Source organism: Sinohyriopsis cumingii, chromosome 4 (genome assembly GCF_028554795.1).
Source record: "Sinohyriopsis cumingii isolate HCF-2022 chromosome 4, ASM2855479v2, whole genome shotgun sequence".
Taxonomy (NCBI): domain Eukaryota; kingdom Metazoa; phylum Mollusca; class Bivalvia; order Unionida; family Unionidae; genus Sinohyriopsis; species Sinohyriopsis cumingii.
The window spans coordinates 16,083,415-16,102,599 of NC_142964.1; the positions used below are offsets into that span (position 1 = coordinate 16,083,415).

Genomic DNA, 19,185 nt, shown 5'->3' on the forward strand with positions numbered 1-19,185 from the left:
CGAATCTCGTTCGGTAGTAAAGACGGAGATCAAAATTACAGCGGCGTTACTGTGGAATATGGAAAGCCGCAGGTACCCGGCGGTGATCAGAATTTTTTCCCTATATTATTATATGGGCAACAATTAGCGGCTCCGATAACAATTAGCGGCTCCTAAAATGACGGTGATTACAATCTTTCCCTATATTTGTATAGAAACTACAATTAGCGGCTCCTACAACAATCAGCGGCTCCTTCCACAATTAGCGGCTCCTAAAACACTTTTAATCTACGGCTCCGTTAATAAAAATCACAATTTACGGCTCCAGAAACACGTGAAGCTCAGTCTACAAACTACAATCGCCGGCTCCTTCCACAGTAACGCCGCTGTAATTTTGATCTCCGTCTTTACTACCGAACGAGATTCGAACGAGATTTCAACTCAAAAACGAGATCTACTAAGCTATTATCTCCAGCTCCTACGATAGTAACGCCGCCGATAATCTTGAGCTCCAATTTATCTAACGAACCGAACGAGATTTAAACTCATAAACGAGATTTTAATCACGTGACGACATATTCGGAATACCATCATCTTATCCGCATAAGTGTGTTGTATCTTAGAAGATGGAGAATCATCGATTTATGTTTTAGAAGAGTGAAGGCCAGTCATCCAATATCATTCGATGCAAGGTATTTTTTTTTCCAATAAACGAATAATTATAAATATAAACGTTTTAGGCAGGTATATTATAAATAAATATCATAATTACACCAACAGCCCCTGTGATCTGTACTGTAGTATAATACATGAAAGACCTCGAAATTACGTATCTCATGGAAGGGTGTAGTGAGTTGGAGCTTATCGCGTAGGTTGGATTTAAATTGAAATTCTTCAAATGAACTCGTGAGTAAACAGCTTTCTAACCAAATGGTGTAATAATTGATGATTTTTGTCTCTTTATATTTAACTAGTCGTTAACTAGAATGGGCAAGACCGCTCCAGTGGCCTAGGGATTAGTGTCCATCTCGGATGCGGGAGGTCGCGGGTTCGAAGCCCGGCCGATTCATACCAGAGATTTGTAAGAAGGGTAGTAACAGCTGCCTCGCTAGACGCTCAGCATTAAGAGGTTAGTGTTAGGACTGGTCGGCCTGGTGTTAGGATTATGTGACTGGGTGGGATATATTTGTGGCATGATGCCCCAGTGCTAGACATCACAATAAACTGAACAATTCTTAAAGCTACGTTAAAACTCCAAAACATACACACTAGCATATGCTAATAGGTATATCATCACGCCATTGGGCACTGTTTTTCTTTGCCTCAGGCTCTATATTATTTGTATGTAAGTAAAAGCACACAACACCAGCCCCTTATTCAGTTTAAGAAATATCACGAATGGCTTAACTTTTGCATTAAACACATAATATTATTGTAACACTTTGTGCGTATTTGCTTGTTTTTACTCAACAGGAATGATGTAGTTTATAATATTCTGTAAGCTTTAAATAATTCTGTACGTTTCCATTATGTCGTAATGTACTCGCACAAATAATAGGGTTATTGTGTCCTTTCATTTCAATATATTTCCACAATTGTCTTTAGTATGGGGGACATGGGTCAGTTATTTCCCCCTTAATATTCAAGGCAGCACTTGCAAATCTGGTTTACTTTGTCTATGTTCAACTGATACTCATGACTTTCTGAAAAGTGATTGTCGTGCCTCAATGAAAGAGTGAGTAACCCTTACTATAGACATTCCTTTAAAAAGGAATATCAGATTAATCAGTCACAGTGTGAATGTGGTATTGAAATTTGTTCAAATGACTGTATATGTCTGTATAATAGCTGGCCCTGAGTTAGTACTTTTATGTTGTCTTTGCTATGTTCATTAAATAAACCTTCTTGTATCATGCATTTTGTACCTTGGCATTTCATTGGTCTTAACTGCTGATATAACTTCCTGTCTGCAGCATGTTTTATGTATACATGCATGATACAAACCAGAACTCACATTATGGTAAATTATAGATATTGACATGGGTGAATTGTAATTACATTCTTTTTTTGTTTTGTCCCATTTGTACCAAAACACCCACCATCATGTTGATATTGAAATTTACACCAGGTACAAATTATTATTATTATTATTATTATTATTATTATTATTAATAATACTATGGTGCTTCTATTATCTTTTCAGTAGTGGTGATGATAATAATATTATCATTATCGCAAATAATCCCAGTATTTGTATCATAATGGCACATGTATGTGTTTGTATTTGTCCCTCATTGCATATGCTTTGATATGGGGGGAGCGGGGCAGTAATACAAATTTCAGTCAGTAAAAGTCATTAAGTTTGTCAGGTTGGAGTTTTTTTAATGGCTTGATCACAAACAGTATAAATGCTTTGCAGAAATAATAAACGTTTTTGTAAAGTATTGTTATGGTATTTTGTGTTGTAATGTTTTTTTCACTGTTATGAAATGGGCCTGTGTGTAGGGATTTAGCCAGGTGACTTAAAGATATAATTTTTATTTGCATGAAAGTTGTGCATTATTTCATGATAAAATAAAATGTGTACATTCATTCAGGGCTGACATCAAAAGTTTATTTCCAAATGCTGTGCACATCGATGGCCCTTCATTTAAAAGCAGGGGCCCTGCCAAATTGATTCAGATTGGGCCCCACGTTTGATAAGGCCATTACTGCATTCATTGCAGAATGCAAAATATTAGGATACAATTTCCATTGGATTTTTCATTATTACCACTAGGAAATACACTGGGTTTATATTGTGCAAGGTGCAGCAATTTTGTGGGGTGGGTGGTCTTCTGTGCCCAAATACAGCCATAATTGCAATGTAAATACTATATACTGTTAGTTTCCAATCTTTTTGTATCAGGAAGACTTCCCAACTTAAGTATTCATTAAGGTTTTATTCCCAACTATCAACCTAGAAAATTGTTTGTGAAGTCCTAAAAGAAGTTGGCAGGATGTTCCTTGGTGACATAACCAAGTTGCTGTACATTATTTTAGGACAATTTTAAGCACGTAAGAATTTATGCTTGCTATAGCAATTATTCATGCTGAATGATTGCACTATATGAGGCATCCTATGTTTTGTTTTATCTTTTGTATTGATTTTCATTGTTAGCAAAATGATTTTATTTTGTTTGCCTTTTTTATTTTCTGTTACACTTTATTTTATCAATGAATAAAGACCACATTGATAATATAAACTGCACATTACTATTTGATTTGCAGAGCATTTGCTGATGGAATTGTACAAGAACTAGATAAGAATGATGTAGAATGGAGAAAGAGAAGAAGGCTGCATCAAAAACAATATATCGGTAAAGTGAGTTACAGTGGACAGTATTGCAAATCTTTTTAACAAGTATTCACATAAATTGCATCCCATGCAAACATGAAATATTGCAATAAATTTGTTTCTTAAAAATGAAATCTCTTTAGATGGGTCACTTGATAACAGGGTATATTTGATTACTGGTAGCGTTGGATTACATGTGAAAAAGTCCTCCAATTATGATGTTATATCAGTTTGGTTGGGAAATCTATCTGTAATATAGGTCAATAAAAGAGTATCATAATAAAGCAGAGTGATTGTCGGTTATTTGTTTTAAAAAAAAGGCTTTTCATACATGGTTTACATTAGTCTCATTTAGCATTTGTCCCATTTTTGTGTGTCACAATTATATTTTGAATTTTCAGGGAGTGTGTGACTTAGTCATGAAATGTAGCACATGGATATTTTACCTACTTATGATAGTTTGTCAATTGGTATTTTTCAACAGATAGTGCTATTTATATAGCTTGTTTAATTTATGGCATTTCTTCTCAGTACACCCCAAACCATTGTATAGGTAATTAATCAGAAAATTTGTTGTTAGTATAAGCTTTTAAAATGGTTCAGTCTTATTCAGACATTTCCACTTTTAAAGCGTGGTTTCAGATGTTTTCACATTTTTATCAAGGACTGTATTTTGTATGTGTCTGGTACATTTTAATTTTGAAATGGTTTTTTATGGTCAGTGTACTTATCTCTTGCAGGGTCCAAACTATATAAGGCATATTGGTTAGTAAAAAAAATGATTGCCATATAAAAAAAATGTTATTACATGCATTCTGTGAGAGATGGCTTGCAGTTGAATGGCACAGCATTGTATGATATGTAACATTTCTTCCTGTCACATCATAGTTGATGTGGCATTTGTACAGTTCTAAAGAAAATTATTGGTAAAATTATTTCCTTCCTATATATTCTTGGTAAAAATATTCCTTTATAAAACAGGTTTTCCCACCATGCCATGTGATATGTGATTATAGATGTTATACTTACAGCAAGAAAAATTAGCATTTTGTGAGACAAAGAAAGGAATTGTAACTATGTAACCTTTCAGGCATGGAATGTATCTTTTGCTGAATATATCTGACTGTTAGCTTCATTATAACGTGATTCTGCTTATAACACGATGGCAGTATGGCTCCCATTTTTTTAATATAAGGTGACCTCTTTTTTTAACACCTAAATACATGCTATCGGAAAAACCAATTATTCTTATCCCTAGCAGATTTATATGATCAAGAGGTTAGTTAAAATTGATGACATTGAACTTTCAATGCACATTTTCTGTAGGGAAGTTTTTCAAAAAATTTGTTAACTCGATCCAACTTATATTGTGATGTTATTCTTTGTTATTTATTCTTTTCAAAGTTTGGGATATGATTGGAGTTTATATGATGTATACAGCTCTATCAGAATTTCATTTTCCCCCCTTCTTTGTAAGTCCAGTCTAGGGTCATGGGTATGAATATATGGTGTTTTTCAAAAGTGGGAAAAAGATAGGGACAATGTTGCTATGCTGCACACTTTTAAGTCTTGAAATATACATGTTTCTTTCTTTCAATATTTTCCTAATGTGATGTTATATTTCCTTTTTTCAGATGGGTATGATAAATTGACATCTTATGGTATTGGCATACATGGATGTATTGATAGGTATGTATGCATACATACATACATACATACATACATACATATATACATACGTACATACATAAAGCCACATTCAGTGGTTAGTGTGCCAGACTCAGGTCCATAAGGGGGTGGGTTTTGTATCTTACCATAGGACCAGTCTGTTCTTGGCAAGACACTTGACTCCAGTTGCCACAGCACTAAGTAACTGACCTTTGTTATTATACCTTAAAGCACCAAAACAAAGGTAGCAGAGAAAATACATAAGTGGTTATGATCTGGCAGTCTCAAAGGTTTCTAAAGTTGTGACCCAGGTAACCCAATGGTCATATAAACAAATCAGCAATAGCAAACATTTAAAACTTAAAATTATATTAAGTTCTAGGTAGAACCTTTAAGACCTATGATGGTTTAAAATTTTACAACCAAAGGTACATTTTAGACCACTCATAAATCATGTCCCATAGTTAGCATATTGAACTGTGTTTTTATCTTGAACTGTTTGTAAGTTGCATGGCACAGTGAACATACACATGCATACATCACACATACACGTACACAAGGACCTAAAATCTAATAACATCCATTGGGAAGACATCTTGATTTAAATAAATTTTATTTACAGTTGGACTAAAATGTAAAAATAGTTATTTTATAAGACATTATTTTAGTAACAGATGTTTCCTATTTTAAGTGAAAGTGCAACATTAATGGGAAAGCTGAAGATTCTGCTGTGAATGTTTATGCAAATTTGTTCTATTCATTCTTCAGCTTTTTATTATATTTCATTTCTGTTATGTACATACAGTTTATCTTGACAATGGATAAATTACCCCGCCTTGTGTGATACAATGTATTTTTAAGTAATCTTATTTTCAGTTTTTTGCAGAAGATAATATGGCTACATGCTGGAATAACTAATAGATGACCAGATATAGTTGCCTTGTACTTTGTCAATACAGTTGTTAAATCCCATGGTAAATGAAGACAATATCAACTCACATAATGCAAATTATAAAGTAATTACATGTTTATATATATTATTGTAATTGCAGTTAAAATGTTGAATAATTGGCATCTCAGTATTGTCATTTTTTAAAATGAAATCTTGACAGGTATGTATTTGACTTGGAATTGTAAACTGAATAAATTTATTGCAGTGTTTATTATGTCTTCCTGTTCACACTCACGATTTTAAAGGTGGGTATACTTTTTTAATGACTGTTTTATACACCCATACAAAGAAATTATATGCCAAAACAAAGTGTTACTGTAAAAATTGAATTACTTGAAGACAGTAAATGAGATATTCAAATGCAGGATTAACTGAGCTATGTCATCTCTTCTTGGACTATGGATGTAAGCAAAGCTAGATATAATTGGTTGATTGGTCAGTCATACATCTATTTGTTTGCAGGCCTGGTGTCACACATGTAAAGCTTACTATTTTGTACAAATCTTGCATTATCTCTGCTATAGTAACGGCTAAGAGGGGCAGATTTAGAACGTTTATGATCCATATCATATGAATGTTTTGCTCATCGATCTTAATTATTATTTCTTAATTGCCCTTGAAGCAAATACTGTATTGGCATTTGGTTTTGGTATTATAGGCAGTGTATCCCCTAGGGGTGTAAGACTGAGAGTCAAAAATCTCCTTGGTGTCAAAACTGGGGGTCAGACTGAGTAAAAAATAAACTTTGGTATCAAAACTGGGGGTCAAATTAAAAATTTGGGGGTCTCTGAAGCACAAATGAGGGTGAAGGAAAATACTGATTATAGGGGAAAAAAGTATATTACTTACAGTATTCTCATGGTGAACTAGTAATTTTCTCAGTGTCTTTTTGATAACAGAACAATGCTGTTGTACACTACACAATTTGTGCAACTACCACTATGTCACAAGTTTACATGACCAGTTTATGTGGTAGTTGGATTCCAACAAAGTTTGTAAAAATTTAGTAAAATAACAAATCTTGTTCATTTCCTGTACATTAGTAAAAATACAGACAGTATTTAAAGGCAAAAGAGAACTTTAACTTCCATCACAAAAGCCGATATAAATTATTATAAATTTTGTATATGATGCTAATAATATTATACTAACCTACTTTTCAGGGTGTCCAGTAAAAGTGAGAGGCAATCCAGGCACTGGAAATGGCATAGTTGCTGCAGTGCAGATGGCCTTCTTAGCAATGAAAATGCCTTCATATATGGTGCATCACATGTAAACCAGGCAGGTTTTGAATTGAAAGAAGGGTAATATAGGTCAGTTAGAAACCATTGCAAGTGCCCTTTTGTATATCTATATATTGTATATATTGTTTAACTCTTGTCCACGATTGTAAGGGTCATATGTAAGCAAGATATTGCAAAGCTAACTTTCGTCCATGATTGTAGATTATCATCTGAGATGATATTTGTAAACATGTTTACCTGGCTTTGAGTTCAGAAAATTGTTTCGTCCATTAGAAAAAAAATGTTCTCATTTGCCAGGTATTTTGCTAAAAAGTAAAACTATAAAGTAAACAGACCTTACCTTGTTTACGAATTTGATGGGAAAAGGACCCACATCCTATATCTCTTATTGTCTTAGGTTTTTATATAAAGTTTGTGATCAATTTTATATAAAGGTTGTGATCAACATAGTTAACAACATATTCCTATTGTAACATCTCTCAAGTGAAATCTGTCTTTTAGTTGTGTTCAGTTGTAATTTCACACGATTTATATACTTCATTTATTCACTAAAATAACAAAGTGCTTACAGATACTTTTGGACTGTTTTAGGATTAGAGTGAATTCCTTCAAGGACATTCTAGATTATATCATTGTGATGGATAAGATTATCACATCGGCACATTTAAGACTGTTGGAACTACAGCACATTCAAGATTGGAATCAATTTGTAACACCACTGTAATTCATTTGGAACACCTTTTTTCCTTTTGGATCTGTGAGAGCTATTTGGGATATATTTCATAATGTAAGCTACTTTTAAATTTTCACATTATCTGTGAAAATAAAGTATTTGTTGAATTTTACTTGTTGGTTTCACTTTTTTCTCTTTAAGATCTTTGAGGTATAATACCTCTAACTTCAGATCAGCATGCTCATCTGATTGAAAATAAGAGACTTTGCTCTGTAAGTGTTCTATATGTATGAAGTTATGAATGCAAGTACAATTAATATGAATCCTTGTTATACTTTAATACCTTGTATGAGTTTCAAAAAATGAAAAGATGGCAGAAATTGGATTAATTAGTATAGCAGTTGCTTCCCACTTCATTTTTGTCTTGTCCTAACCATATCTTTGGAGACACCCATTCGGGTCATCATCACATACATCTGGGTCATTGCCATACCACATTTGGGTCATCATCACAAGTACATTTGGAACTCTGTCACACCACATTTGGGTCATCATCACATATACATTTGGGTCACCATCACATATAAATTTGGGTCACCATCACATATACATGTGGGCCACCATCACATATAAATGTGGGCCATCATCACATATATACATTTGCGTCACAATCACATGTACATTTGGGTCAGTATTATTGTTTCAGGTCTGACGTTTGAAAAACCATTTATATATCTAATGTCTTGTGAGCATTGTCAAGCATAACATGTAATGAAAGAATACACTTTTTGGAATCCTTAGAAGTTAAAATATTATCGGTATGGATAGATTGGATGTAATACAATAGTTATTATTCTCTGCATGTATTTTCTTTTTCCAGTGAACAGGATGATACAAGTTGTTCAAGTTAATTTGGCAAATTTCCTAAAATTGCCAGATTAAAACACCTGCAGTATTTGTTACATGTATGACACATGCACGAAATGAAAATATGCCAAACCACATAAACACAAAAATAGAGATCCCTTTTTCTTTCTTAAAAAAACCCCTTTGTTTCTCTAAATTTACATTTTCTTAAAAACATTTCTTCTATGATCACATCTGAGTCATCATTTTTAATAGACGTCAAAATACATGTACTCTGTATCACTATTCCAAGCTGTGTCTGCAGTTTGTATATGTACTGCTCATTCAGAAACATCTAAGAGACATGGTAGGACTGTGGAACATCAATAAAACATGGAGGATGTAGTTAATGGCATGGTACAAAATTTGCACCAAATGGGCTGAACTCTTTTCCGAATGATCTATTGTCGTTTTGAAATATCAACAGTTTGTGAAGGAAGGACACATTGATATCCATATCTCTTTTTAAAATATGGGCTTTTAGAAATAACAACCTATTATTCTGTTGACTGCCATTGGATAGCAAGTGTTAAATACTGATTTATGCTGCAAAAATAAAAGAGGCAACATCTTTTGAATGTTTTCATTTTGCATAATAAGCTCGTACTGTTTTATGTAGCCTGCACACTTGGTCGGCAAGCTCCCAAACAGTTGGAAGAATAAAATGATCCAGGTCATTTTAACTTTTGTTAGTTTGAGAAACTACACTTTCTTCTGACAAAGATAACTGCTGGTGTTCTCTGTGAAATAAGAGACTCGATAACTTGTTTGAATGGACGTGTAGAATTTGTTCATATGCTCCTCCTGGTGTCAATATTATTTCGTGTACTAAAATTACAGGGTTTTTTTCTCTAAAATGTTGAATTAAAAATGAAGGGAATCTACTTACACCATACATGGTAATTTACAGCGGCTTTTCTACATTTATTATTTTTATATTGTAACCAAACAATGCATTTGAACCTGTTGTAAGCTGTTATTTCAAAGACTTTAAAGAATATGGTCTCTTAAGACAGGTTTATTTTAACAAGTCAGTTAGAAGAAGCATTTTAAAAAAATGCTGCTCTATGTCAGGGATGGAATATATTCATGGTCAATGTGGCTGTTAATGCTGGTTTAACTACATCAATACAATTTAATCTTAATACAAATTTTTTTCAGGAGCAGAGAACTGTTAAGCACCAATGACAGAGGAAATTCAGGACTTGAAGGAACTGTGTCAAAATAATTATACAGAACTTGATCCAGATTTTGTTAGAATTATACAAGAAGCAACAGAGACTTATCAGATACCAAATGCAGCCGAAGACTTTTATGCTACTAAAAACTTTGTTTTGTCAGAAGTGATTACAAAACTGTATTATCAGATGTAACAGAACAAATTAAATTGGATTATAATTATTATCCATACAGTTATTATCTTTACTACCATGACAAATGTTTGCTTTTTACATCATGTGCTTAAGAATGAATCTAATTATACAATCACATCACTAGCATATACCAAGAAATTAAAAGCAAATATTGTACAATTATAATAACTATGGTTAAGGTAACAATAAATACAATTCGGAGAGAGGAGCTGAGAGAGTGAGATGCAAGAAAAAGTTTTTATTCTCGCATACAGTCCTCCCTACATGATTGCCATATAATAAAATGTAATTTGTCATACAGAAAAACCAAGATAATCAAGCATGATTAAAGACTTGTAATGTCACATCTAAAGGCATTCATTAGTCTAAGCCAGTGTAATTGTCGTTTAATAATAAAGGCTGACTTAACGGGGAATACAAGTTCATCAGCTATTGACACAAGTGCAAGTAGAATCTACATCAGCCAATTTTTCTTTCATCAAAACAAATTAACACTTTTTGTCACAAGATTATATATAATAAGACTTCCCAGTAGATGTTGTCATTGCATCAAGCTCTTAAATATGCCAGAATGTTAATATTGACTTCATTACCTATACATATACGATTGAAGAAGTATACAGGGCTCCCATGCTACTTGGAAATTTGGAAAAAGTTGGAAGAAATGATAATTTCTTTTCTGAACATGAAAATTCCTTGAAGTTTGCAAATGTTGATGAAAGTCAGGAAAGTTTGCAACTACTTGATGACAGAAACAATTACGTAATTGAGTTGTAACTGATTGTGAATTATATTTATTGAGTTCTGCCCAGAATATTCGGAGGTTGCAGTATGGATCATTAGGGTGGTTACCATAATCATAGTTGTTGAGTCAACCTTAACACTCACTGGATTAGATTAGAAGACTGGTTGTTTCACAGTCAGCTTGATATTGATATTTTGTCTGACATGAAAGGTTTGAAAACCAGTCTAGCATCACAAGACACCAACATGTTGTCGGCAAAGCGTAGCTGCATACCAGATGGCCTAGCAAACTTAATGCTGTTACCCCGAGGCACACCTACATGAAACCGATATGAAAATTATTTATTTTCTCAGAAAATGCAAGTATTAGAATAATTATGTCTTTACTCTGCTGAAAGATAAGATGAAACTATGGTGTTGATGAAATTTGACCTGATACTCACCATTTGCACTGCTAGTCGCATGGGTACACAAATATCACAACCAACATATTCATGACATCATAGGTCCAGTTGTCACATGATGTCAGTAATAACCCATTTCAGATGCAGAAACAAAAAAAAATACGAAATGAAAAATAAAGTTGTAAACTGTTCGTAATAAAGAAACTACAATGAAAGAACACAGAATTCTGTATATATTTATTAAAAAAATAACTGTTTTGTTGTATCATGTGACTACCTTGTTGACATGTGCTCTTTGCTTGATGAACTGTCCAGATTGCAGTGACAGCGACAGGTTTCTGGTTGTTTTCTCAACATAAACATATTCTTTCTGGTTCTTACAGAAGCTTTCTGGCTTTCATTTAATATATTTTAATTTTTTTACATTAGATAGAAGCTTGTTGATGTCATCCGACTATTGGATTTCTGTTGTATTGTGAGATTTGTGGAATCATATAACTAGTAATGCAAATGCAGATAGTGAGTACCGGGTCAGGTTCTATCTGTGCTGTAGTCTTGTCTAGTCTGTCACGGATTAAGACATAATGATTATAATACTCTCCATTTCTGAGAAAATGAATCACCTTCCTATTGATTTCATACAGGTATGACTTGATGTGACATTGTTTCAAGTTTTCCAGGACCACTGGTGGGGTTCAAGTTAAATTTGTAGTCAAAATGTTGAATCTCTGATGGTAATTTTGGTGTTAAACTATGACACTGAACATGTGGCTCAAAGGATTGGTTTCAAATCCTTATCGGTCGCAGGAGAAATGAGAGATTGTTGTCCCTTGTAATGTGAGTATCACTACAGGTTTAGGTACTGCTCTTCTTTCTGTAATACTGCTCTGGTGGTCTAGTGGTTAGAGCGTCCGCCTGGGATGCGGGAGGTCGTGGGTTCGATCCCCGGCCGAGTCATACCTAAGACTTACAAAAACGGTACTAATAGCTGCCTCGCTTGACACTCAGCTATAAGAGGTTAGTGTTAGGACTGGTCGGCCTGGTGTCAGGATAATGTGACTGGGTGGGACATCATGCTACATGTCTGCGGCATGATGCCCCAGTGCTAGACATCACTATAAACTGCCACATAGCAGACATCGTAGCGATATGACTGAAAAATTGTTAAAACTATGTTAAAAATCCAAATCACATCACATCTTTCTGTAATTGCAGTTTCATTTGTAACTCCTGTTTTTGTATCTGTCTCTCTCTTTTTCCTGCATTTGCATCTCCCTTTCTTTTTCCTGCATTTGTATTTTTATTTCTTTTTCTTCCTTTTGCATTTGTCATTTCTTCTCCTTTTCTTTCTCTTCTTTTTGAATTTGCATTTGTTTATCTCTTTCCTCTTTTTCAAGCTTTCTTAACTTTATTTTGTTCTTGAATTTTAATTTCAATTTCATAACTTGCAGGTTTGAGCCAGAGTCAAAGCACTTTTGTCCAAAATATTCTTCTCTACCAAATTTAAACCAAAATATTTTTTATTTCATGTTTTAACAAATATGGCTTTGCACAGGAAAGATATTGTCTGGAACGTTGGAGCAATTCGTCCTCTTTCAAAGACTGATTGTTCCTGGCTAGGATTTAAAGTACAATTCTCCACTTTGGTTTATATCGTAAAAGCTTGTTGGTTTCACTATGTAAAGTCAGAAATATTAGGGACTAAGATAACTTAAATTTCAAAACAATTTCAATTTCTGTGAAATTCATATCCCCAGTTAGCCCCCAAGTTTCTGTTATGTCTCAATGATTGCAAACTTAAGTAACAGAAAAGAAGCAAAAACAACTAATTTTATAAAACTTAACAGTTTAATTATCAAAGTTATAAATAAAAAATATGAAAGGAACATAAAGTATTATTTAGTGAATTCAAGCTAATCCTTATACTGGTCTGTGAAAGTCCTAAATGATAGAAATGTTCCTCATAAATTTCAATACCGGAAATGTACTGGTCCTCCAAGAACTTTGTAGTTGTCAAGATGGCGTTGTCCTGAATTCCTTCAATAACAGTTCCAGACTAATATTTAAGTCTAAATAATGAGCGCTTTCTATTTACACTGAACAGTCCAAACAAATGTTTTTCCTGTCTAAAAATATCTAAACTTGTACAACACAAAATACGTCTATAGACTTAAAACTGGAATGCAATAATGTGAATGAACACAATAATGTGAATAACTCCAAACTTAGGAATGAAACAGTGCTTAATTTTCTCCTTGTATATAACATTTGTTGTGACAGTACTTCGCAATAGACCCCACATGACAGCATACACTATTGATTTTGCGTCGAATTACCCAAAGTGAATATTATTCACATAACCTCGCGCAACCAATGGGAAGCCACAGAAGTATCGAAACACCGGTCTCATCAGTCACTGTTAAACTAAACTGTATGCCATTTTAAGTCTTATTAAGATTATTATTACTAATTGTCAACACTGAACTAAAGGAGATTTTTGCTTAAGTGTGGCGTTCAGATATCCCGAAGACCAGACACCATGTAATTTTCTCAAGAAAGAAACCAAATGACCTGGAAATTACCTAGCTTAAGTTGGAAGATGGAGTAATACTTTAACTGCAATGATTTTGAAATTTATGAAGAACTAAATTTAAGAACTGAAAAGTCCACCCTTACATTTTGTTACCAAATTTGCAAAAACACTGTTAACTAAGAAAATAAATGGGGTATCAGGGCTGATCAAATATTGTTTTCACATACTCGTCCAAGACAAATAGTTTCATAAAATTCACTTGTCTCACCTTACTTTTTACAAGTCCCAATAATGTAATCTCTTCCAAAGATTTGATAAAATGTATGCATTTTATTCCATAGATATAAGAAAGAAAATAATATACAACTTTATTTCCTAAAAGGATTTACATTTTTCACAAATATTGGTTGATGCTACACATTTCGCTGCTTAATGTGTATATGTTTTGCTACTGGAGATGGACTTCCTGCATGCCCTCATTTTTGCTGTTAATTCCATGTGATTGAAAAAAATCTTTAGGTCTTTCCTAACATATTACATCAGATCTGCCCTCTCATGCACAAAGTGCATCTTCTAACTAAAAATACACTGGTTTAATTTCTAATCTATGCCAATTTCGGATATTCTTTACAATAACTGCAATCTTAGTAAATAAATTAAAGCCAACATTTTAACCATCCACTTCACATGAAATTATATTTATTGAAACTTTTTGTTTCCTTTGTAACTCTGTTGCCACTTTCAACCACATGCTGATAGTTACTTGCACTGTAATACCTCTACCAGTTAAGTTGTTCCAAGCACTTAAACATTAAGTTAAAGGCTGAATTGCTAAAAAAAATTTATACTGTGCAAGGTGCATGTTCATATGTGAGCCATTAAACAAATTTGTGGGAGTCATCACACACCACTTAAGTGAGCGAATTCATGTAAAGTTTGTTCAAATGACACAATCACATTCCCAGGTAGGTTATCTGATGATCTGCTTATGACTGTGATAGTTCTTAACACCTGCTTTCAAACAATAAATTTTAACAGAAATACTGTATTGTATATTTTGATAAATGTCCAATGATAGTTATAGATCTTTTCTTAGCAAGCTTTCATGATACTTTTGCTCATTATCCTGCCAAAGTGTCCTCAGTTTAAAAAATACCGCAATAACGTTCTTCCATCCCCACCCACCCATGAGATACTTAATTTAGAGACCTGTCCAGTGTTGTAAAGATATATGAGAACTTTTTAGTCTAAGCAAAATATCTGCAGTATAAAAAAGCAAGTTAATATTCTTTACTAATGGAAAATACCTTGTTACAAATTCTGAAAACTACACTTCGCTCGATAACGGTAAAGGACACTGATGCGGATAAGATGATAGTATTCCGAATATGACAGCACGTGATTAAAATCTCGTTTATGAGTGTAAATCTCGTTCGATTCGTTAGTTAAATTGGAGCTCAAGATTATCAGCGGCGTTACTATCGTAGGAGCTGGAAATAATAGCTAAGTAGATCTCGTTTTTGAGTTGAAATCTCGTTCGAATCTCGTTCGGTACTAAAGACGGAGATCAAAATTACAGCGGCGTTACTGTCGAAGGAGCCGGTGATTGTAGTTTGTAGACTGAGCTTCACGTGTTTCTGGAGCCGTAAATTGGCGATTTTTATTAACGGAGCCGTAGGTTAAAAGTGTTTTAGGAGCCGCTAATTGTAGAAGGAGCCGCTAATTGTTGTAGGAGCCGCTAATTGTAGTTCATATAAAAATATAGGGAAAGATTGTAATCACCGTCATTTTAGGAGCCGCTAATTGTTGTCGGAGCCGCTAATTGTTGCCTATATAATAATATAGGGAAAAATTGTGATCACCGCCGGGTACCTGCGGCTTTCCATAACGCCGCTGTAATTTTGATCTCCGTCTTTACTACCGAACGAGATTCGAACGAGATTTCAACTCAAAAACGAGATCTACTAAGCTATTATCTCCAGCTCCTACGATAGTAACGCCGCTGATAATCTTGAGCTCCAATTTATCTATCGAACCGAACGAGATTTAAACTCATAAACGAGATTTTAATCACGTGATGACATATTCGGAATACCATCATCTTATCCGCATAAGTGTGTTGTATCTTAGAAGATGGAGAATTATCGATTTATGTTTTAGAAGAGTGAAGGCCAGTCATCCAATATCATTCAATGCAAGGTATTTTTTTTTCCAATAAACGAATAATTATAAATATAAACGTTTTAGGCAGGTATATTATAAATAAATATCATAATTACACCAACAGCCCCTGTGATCTGTACTGTAGTATAATACATGAAAGACCTCGAAATTACGTATCTCATGGAAGGGTGTAGTGACTTGGAGCTTATCGCGTAGGTTAGATTTAAATTGAAATTCTTCAAATGAACTCGTGAGTAAACAGCTTTCTAACCAAATGGTGTAATAATTGATGATTTTTGTCTCTTTATATTTAACTAGTCGTTAGCTAGAATGGGCAAGACCGCTCCAGTGGCCTAGGGGTTAGTGTCCATCTCGGATGCGGGAGGTCGCGGGTTCGAAGCCCGGCCGATTCATACCAGAGATTTGTAAGAAGGATAGTAACAGCTGCCTCGCTAGACGCTCAGCATTAAGAGGTTAGTGTTAGGACTGGTCAGCCTGGTGTTAGGATTATGTGACTGGGTGGGATATATTTGTGGCATGATGCCCCAGTGCTAGACATCACAATAAACTGAATAATTCCTAAAGCTACGTTAAAACTCCAAAACATACACACTAGCATATGCTAATAGGTATATCATCACGCCATTGGGCACTGTTTTTCTTTGCCTCAGGCTCTATATTATTTGTATGTAAGTAAAAGCACACAACACCAGCCCCTTATTCAGTTTAAGAAATATCACGAATGGCTTAACGTTTGCATTAAACACCTAATATTATTGTAACACTTTGTGCTTATTTGCTTGTTTTTACTCAACAGGAATGATGTAGTTTATAATATTCTGTAAGCTTTAAATAATTCTGTACATTTCCATTATGTCGTAATGTACTCGCACAAATAATAGGGTTATTGTATCCTTTCATTTCAATATATTTCCACAATTGTCTTTAGTATGGGGGACATGGTCAGTTATTTCCCCCTTAATATTCAAGGCAGCACTTGCAAATCTGGTTTACTTTGTCTATGTTCAACTGATACTCATGACTTTCTGAAAAGTGATTGTCGTGCCTCAATGAAAGAGTGAGTAACCTTTACTATAGACATTCCTTTAAAAAGGAATATCAGATTAATCAGTCACAGTGTGAATGTGGTATTGAAATTTGTTCAGATGACTGTATATGTCTGTATAATAGCTGGCCCTGAGTTAGTACTTTTATGTTGTCTTTGCTATGTTCATTAAATAAACCTTCTTGTATCATGCATTTTGTACCTTGGCATTTCATTGGTCTTAACTGCTGATATAACTTCCTGTCTGCAGCATGTTTTATGTATACATGCATGATACAAACCAGAAATCACATTATGGTAAATTATAGATACTGACATGGGTGAATTGTAATTACATTCTGTTTTTATTTTGTCCCATTTGTACCAAAACACCCACCATCATGTTGATATTGAAATTTACACCAAGTACAAATTATTATTATTATTATTATTATTATTATTATTATTATTATTATTAATACTATGGTGCTTCTATTATCTTTTCAGTAGTGGTGATGATAATAATATTATCATTATCGCAAATAATCTCAGTATTTGTATCATAATGGCACATGTATGTGTTTGTATTTGTCCCTCATTGCATATGCTTTGATATGGGGGGAGCGGGGCAGTAATACAAATTTCAGTCAGTAAAAGTCATTAAGTTTGTCAGGTTGGAGTTTTTTTAATGGCTTGATCACAAACAGTATAAATGCTTTGCAGAAAAAATAAACATTTTTGTAAAGTATTGTTATGGTATTTTGTGTTGTAATGTTTTTTCACTGTTATGAAATGGGCCTGTGTGTAGGGATTTAGCCAGGTGACTTAAAGATATAATTTTTATTTGCACGAAAGTTGTGCATTATTTCATGATAAAATAAAATGTGTACATTCATTCAGGGCTGACATCAAAAGTTTATTTCCAAATGCTGTGCACATCGATGGCCCTTCATTTAAAAGCAGGGGCCCTGCCAAATTGATTCAGATTGGGCCCCACGTTTGATAAGGCCATTACTGCATTCATTGCAGAATGCAAAATATTAGGATACAATTTCCATTGGATTTTTCATTATTACCACTAGGAAATACACTGGGTTTATATTGTGCAAGGTGCAGCAATTTTGTGGGGTGGGTGGGGTGGGGTGGTCTTCTGTGCCCAAATACAGCCATAATTGCAATGTAAATACTATATACTGTTAGTTTCCAATCTTTTTGTATCAGGAAGAATTCCCAACTTTAGTATTCATTAAGGTTTTATTCCCAACTATCAACCTAGAAAATTGTTTGTGAAGTCCTAAAAGAAGTTGGCAGGATGTTCCTTGGTGACATAACCAAGTTGCTGTACATTATTTTAGGACAATTTTAAACACGTAAGAATTTATGCTTGCTATAGCAATTATTCATGCTGAATGATTGCACTATATGAGGCATCCTATGTTTTGTTTTATCTTTTGTATTGATTTTCATTGTTAGCAAAATGATTTTATTTTGTTTGCCTTTTTTTATTTTCTGTTCCACTTTATTTTATCAATGAATAAAGACCACATTGATAATACAAACTGCACATTACTATTTGATTTGCAGAGAATTTGCTGATGGAATTGTACAAGAACTAGATAAGAATGATGTAGAATGGAGAAAGAGAAGAAGGCTGCATCAAAAACAATATATCGGTAAGTGAGTTACAGTGGACAGTATTGCAAATCTTTTTAACAAGTATTCACATAAATTGCATCCCATGCAAACATGAAATATTGCAATAAATTTGTTTCTTAAAAATGAAATCTCTTTAGATGGGTCACTTGATAATAGGGTATATTTGATTACTGTTAGCGTTAGATTACATGTGAAAAAGTCCTCTAATTATGATGTTACATCAGTTTGGTTGGGAAATCTATCTATAATATAGGTCAATAAAAGAGTATCATAATAAAGCAGAGTGATTGTCGGTTATTTGTTTTAAAAAATAAGGCTTTTCATACATGGTTCACATTAGTCTCATTTAGCATTTGTCCCATTTTTGTGTGTCACAATTATATTTTGAATTTTCATGGAGTGTGTGACTTAGTCATGAAATGTAGCACATGGATATTTTACCTACTTATGACAGTTTGTCAATTGGTATTTTTCAACAGACAGTGCTATTTATATAGCTTGTTTAATT

General features: G+C 33.8%; 1 protein-coding gene and 2 long non-coding RNA genes across 3 annotated transcripts in view; all 3 read left to right on the forward strand.

Moving 5' to 3' along the window:
* LOC149800667 (arrestin domain-containing protein 3-like) overlaps positions 1–19,185 on the forward strand; it is a 331,927-nt gene that overhangs the window by 186,213 nt on the left and 126,529 nt on the right. The window lies entirely within an intron of this gene.
* LOC149800678 (uncharacterized) lies at positions 61–10,156 on the forward strand. The gene is made up of 3 exons (XR_016420551.1): positions 61–671; positions 3,250–7,249; positions 9,921–10,156. It is a non-coding gene; the product is annotated as an uncharacterized LOC149800678 (long non-coding RNA).
* Positions 15,740–18,695, forward strand: LOC149800679 (uncharacterized). The gene is made up of 3 exons (XR_016420420.1): positions 15,740–16,012; positions 16,295–16,449; positions 18,606–18,695. It is a non-coding gene; the product is annotated as an uncharacterized LOC149800679 (long non-coding RNA).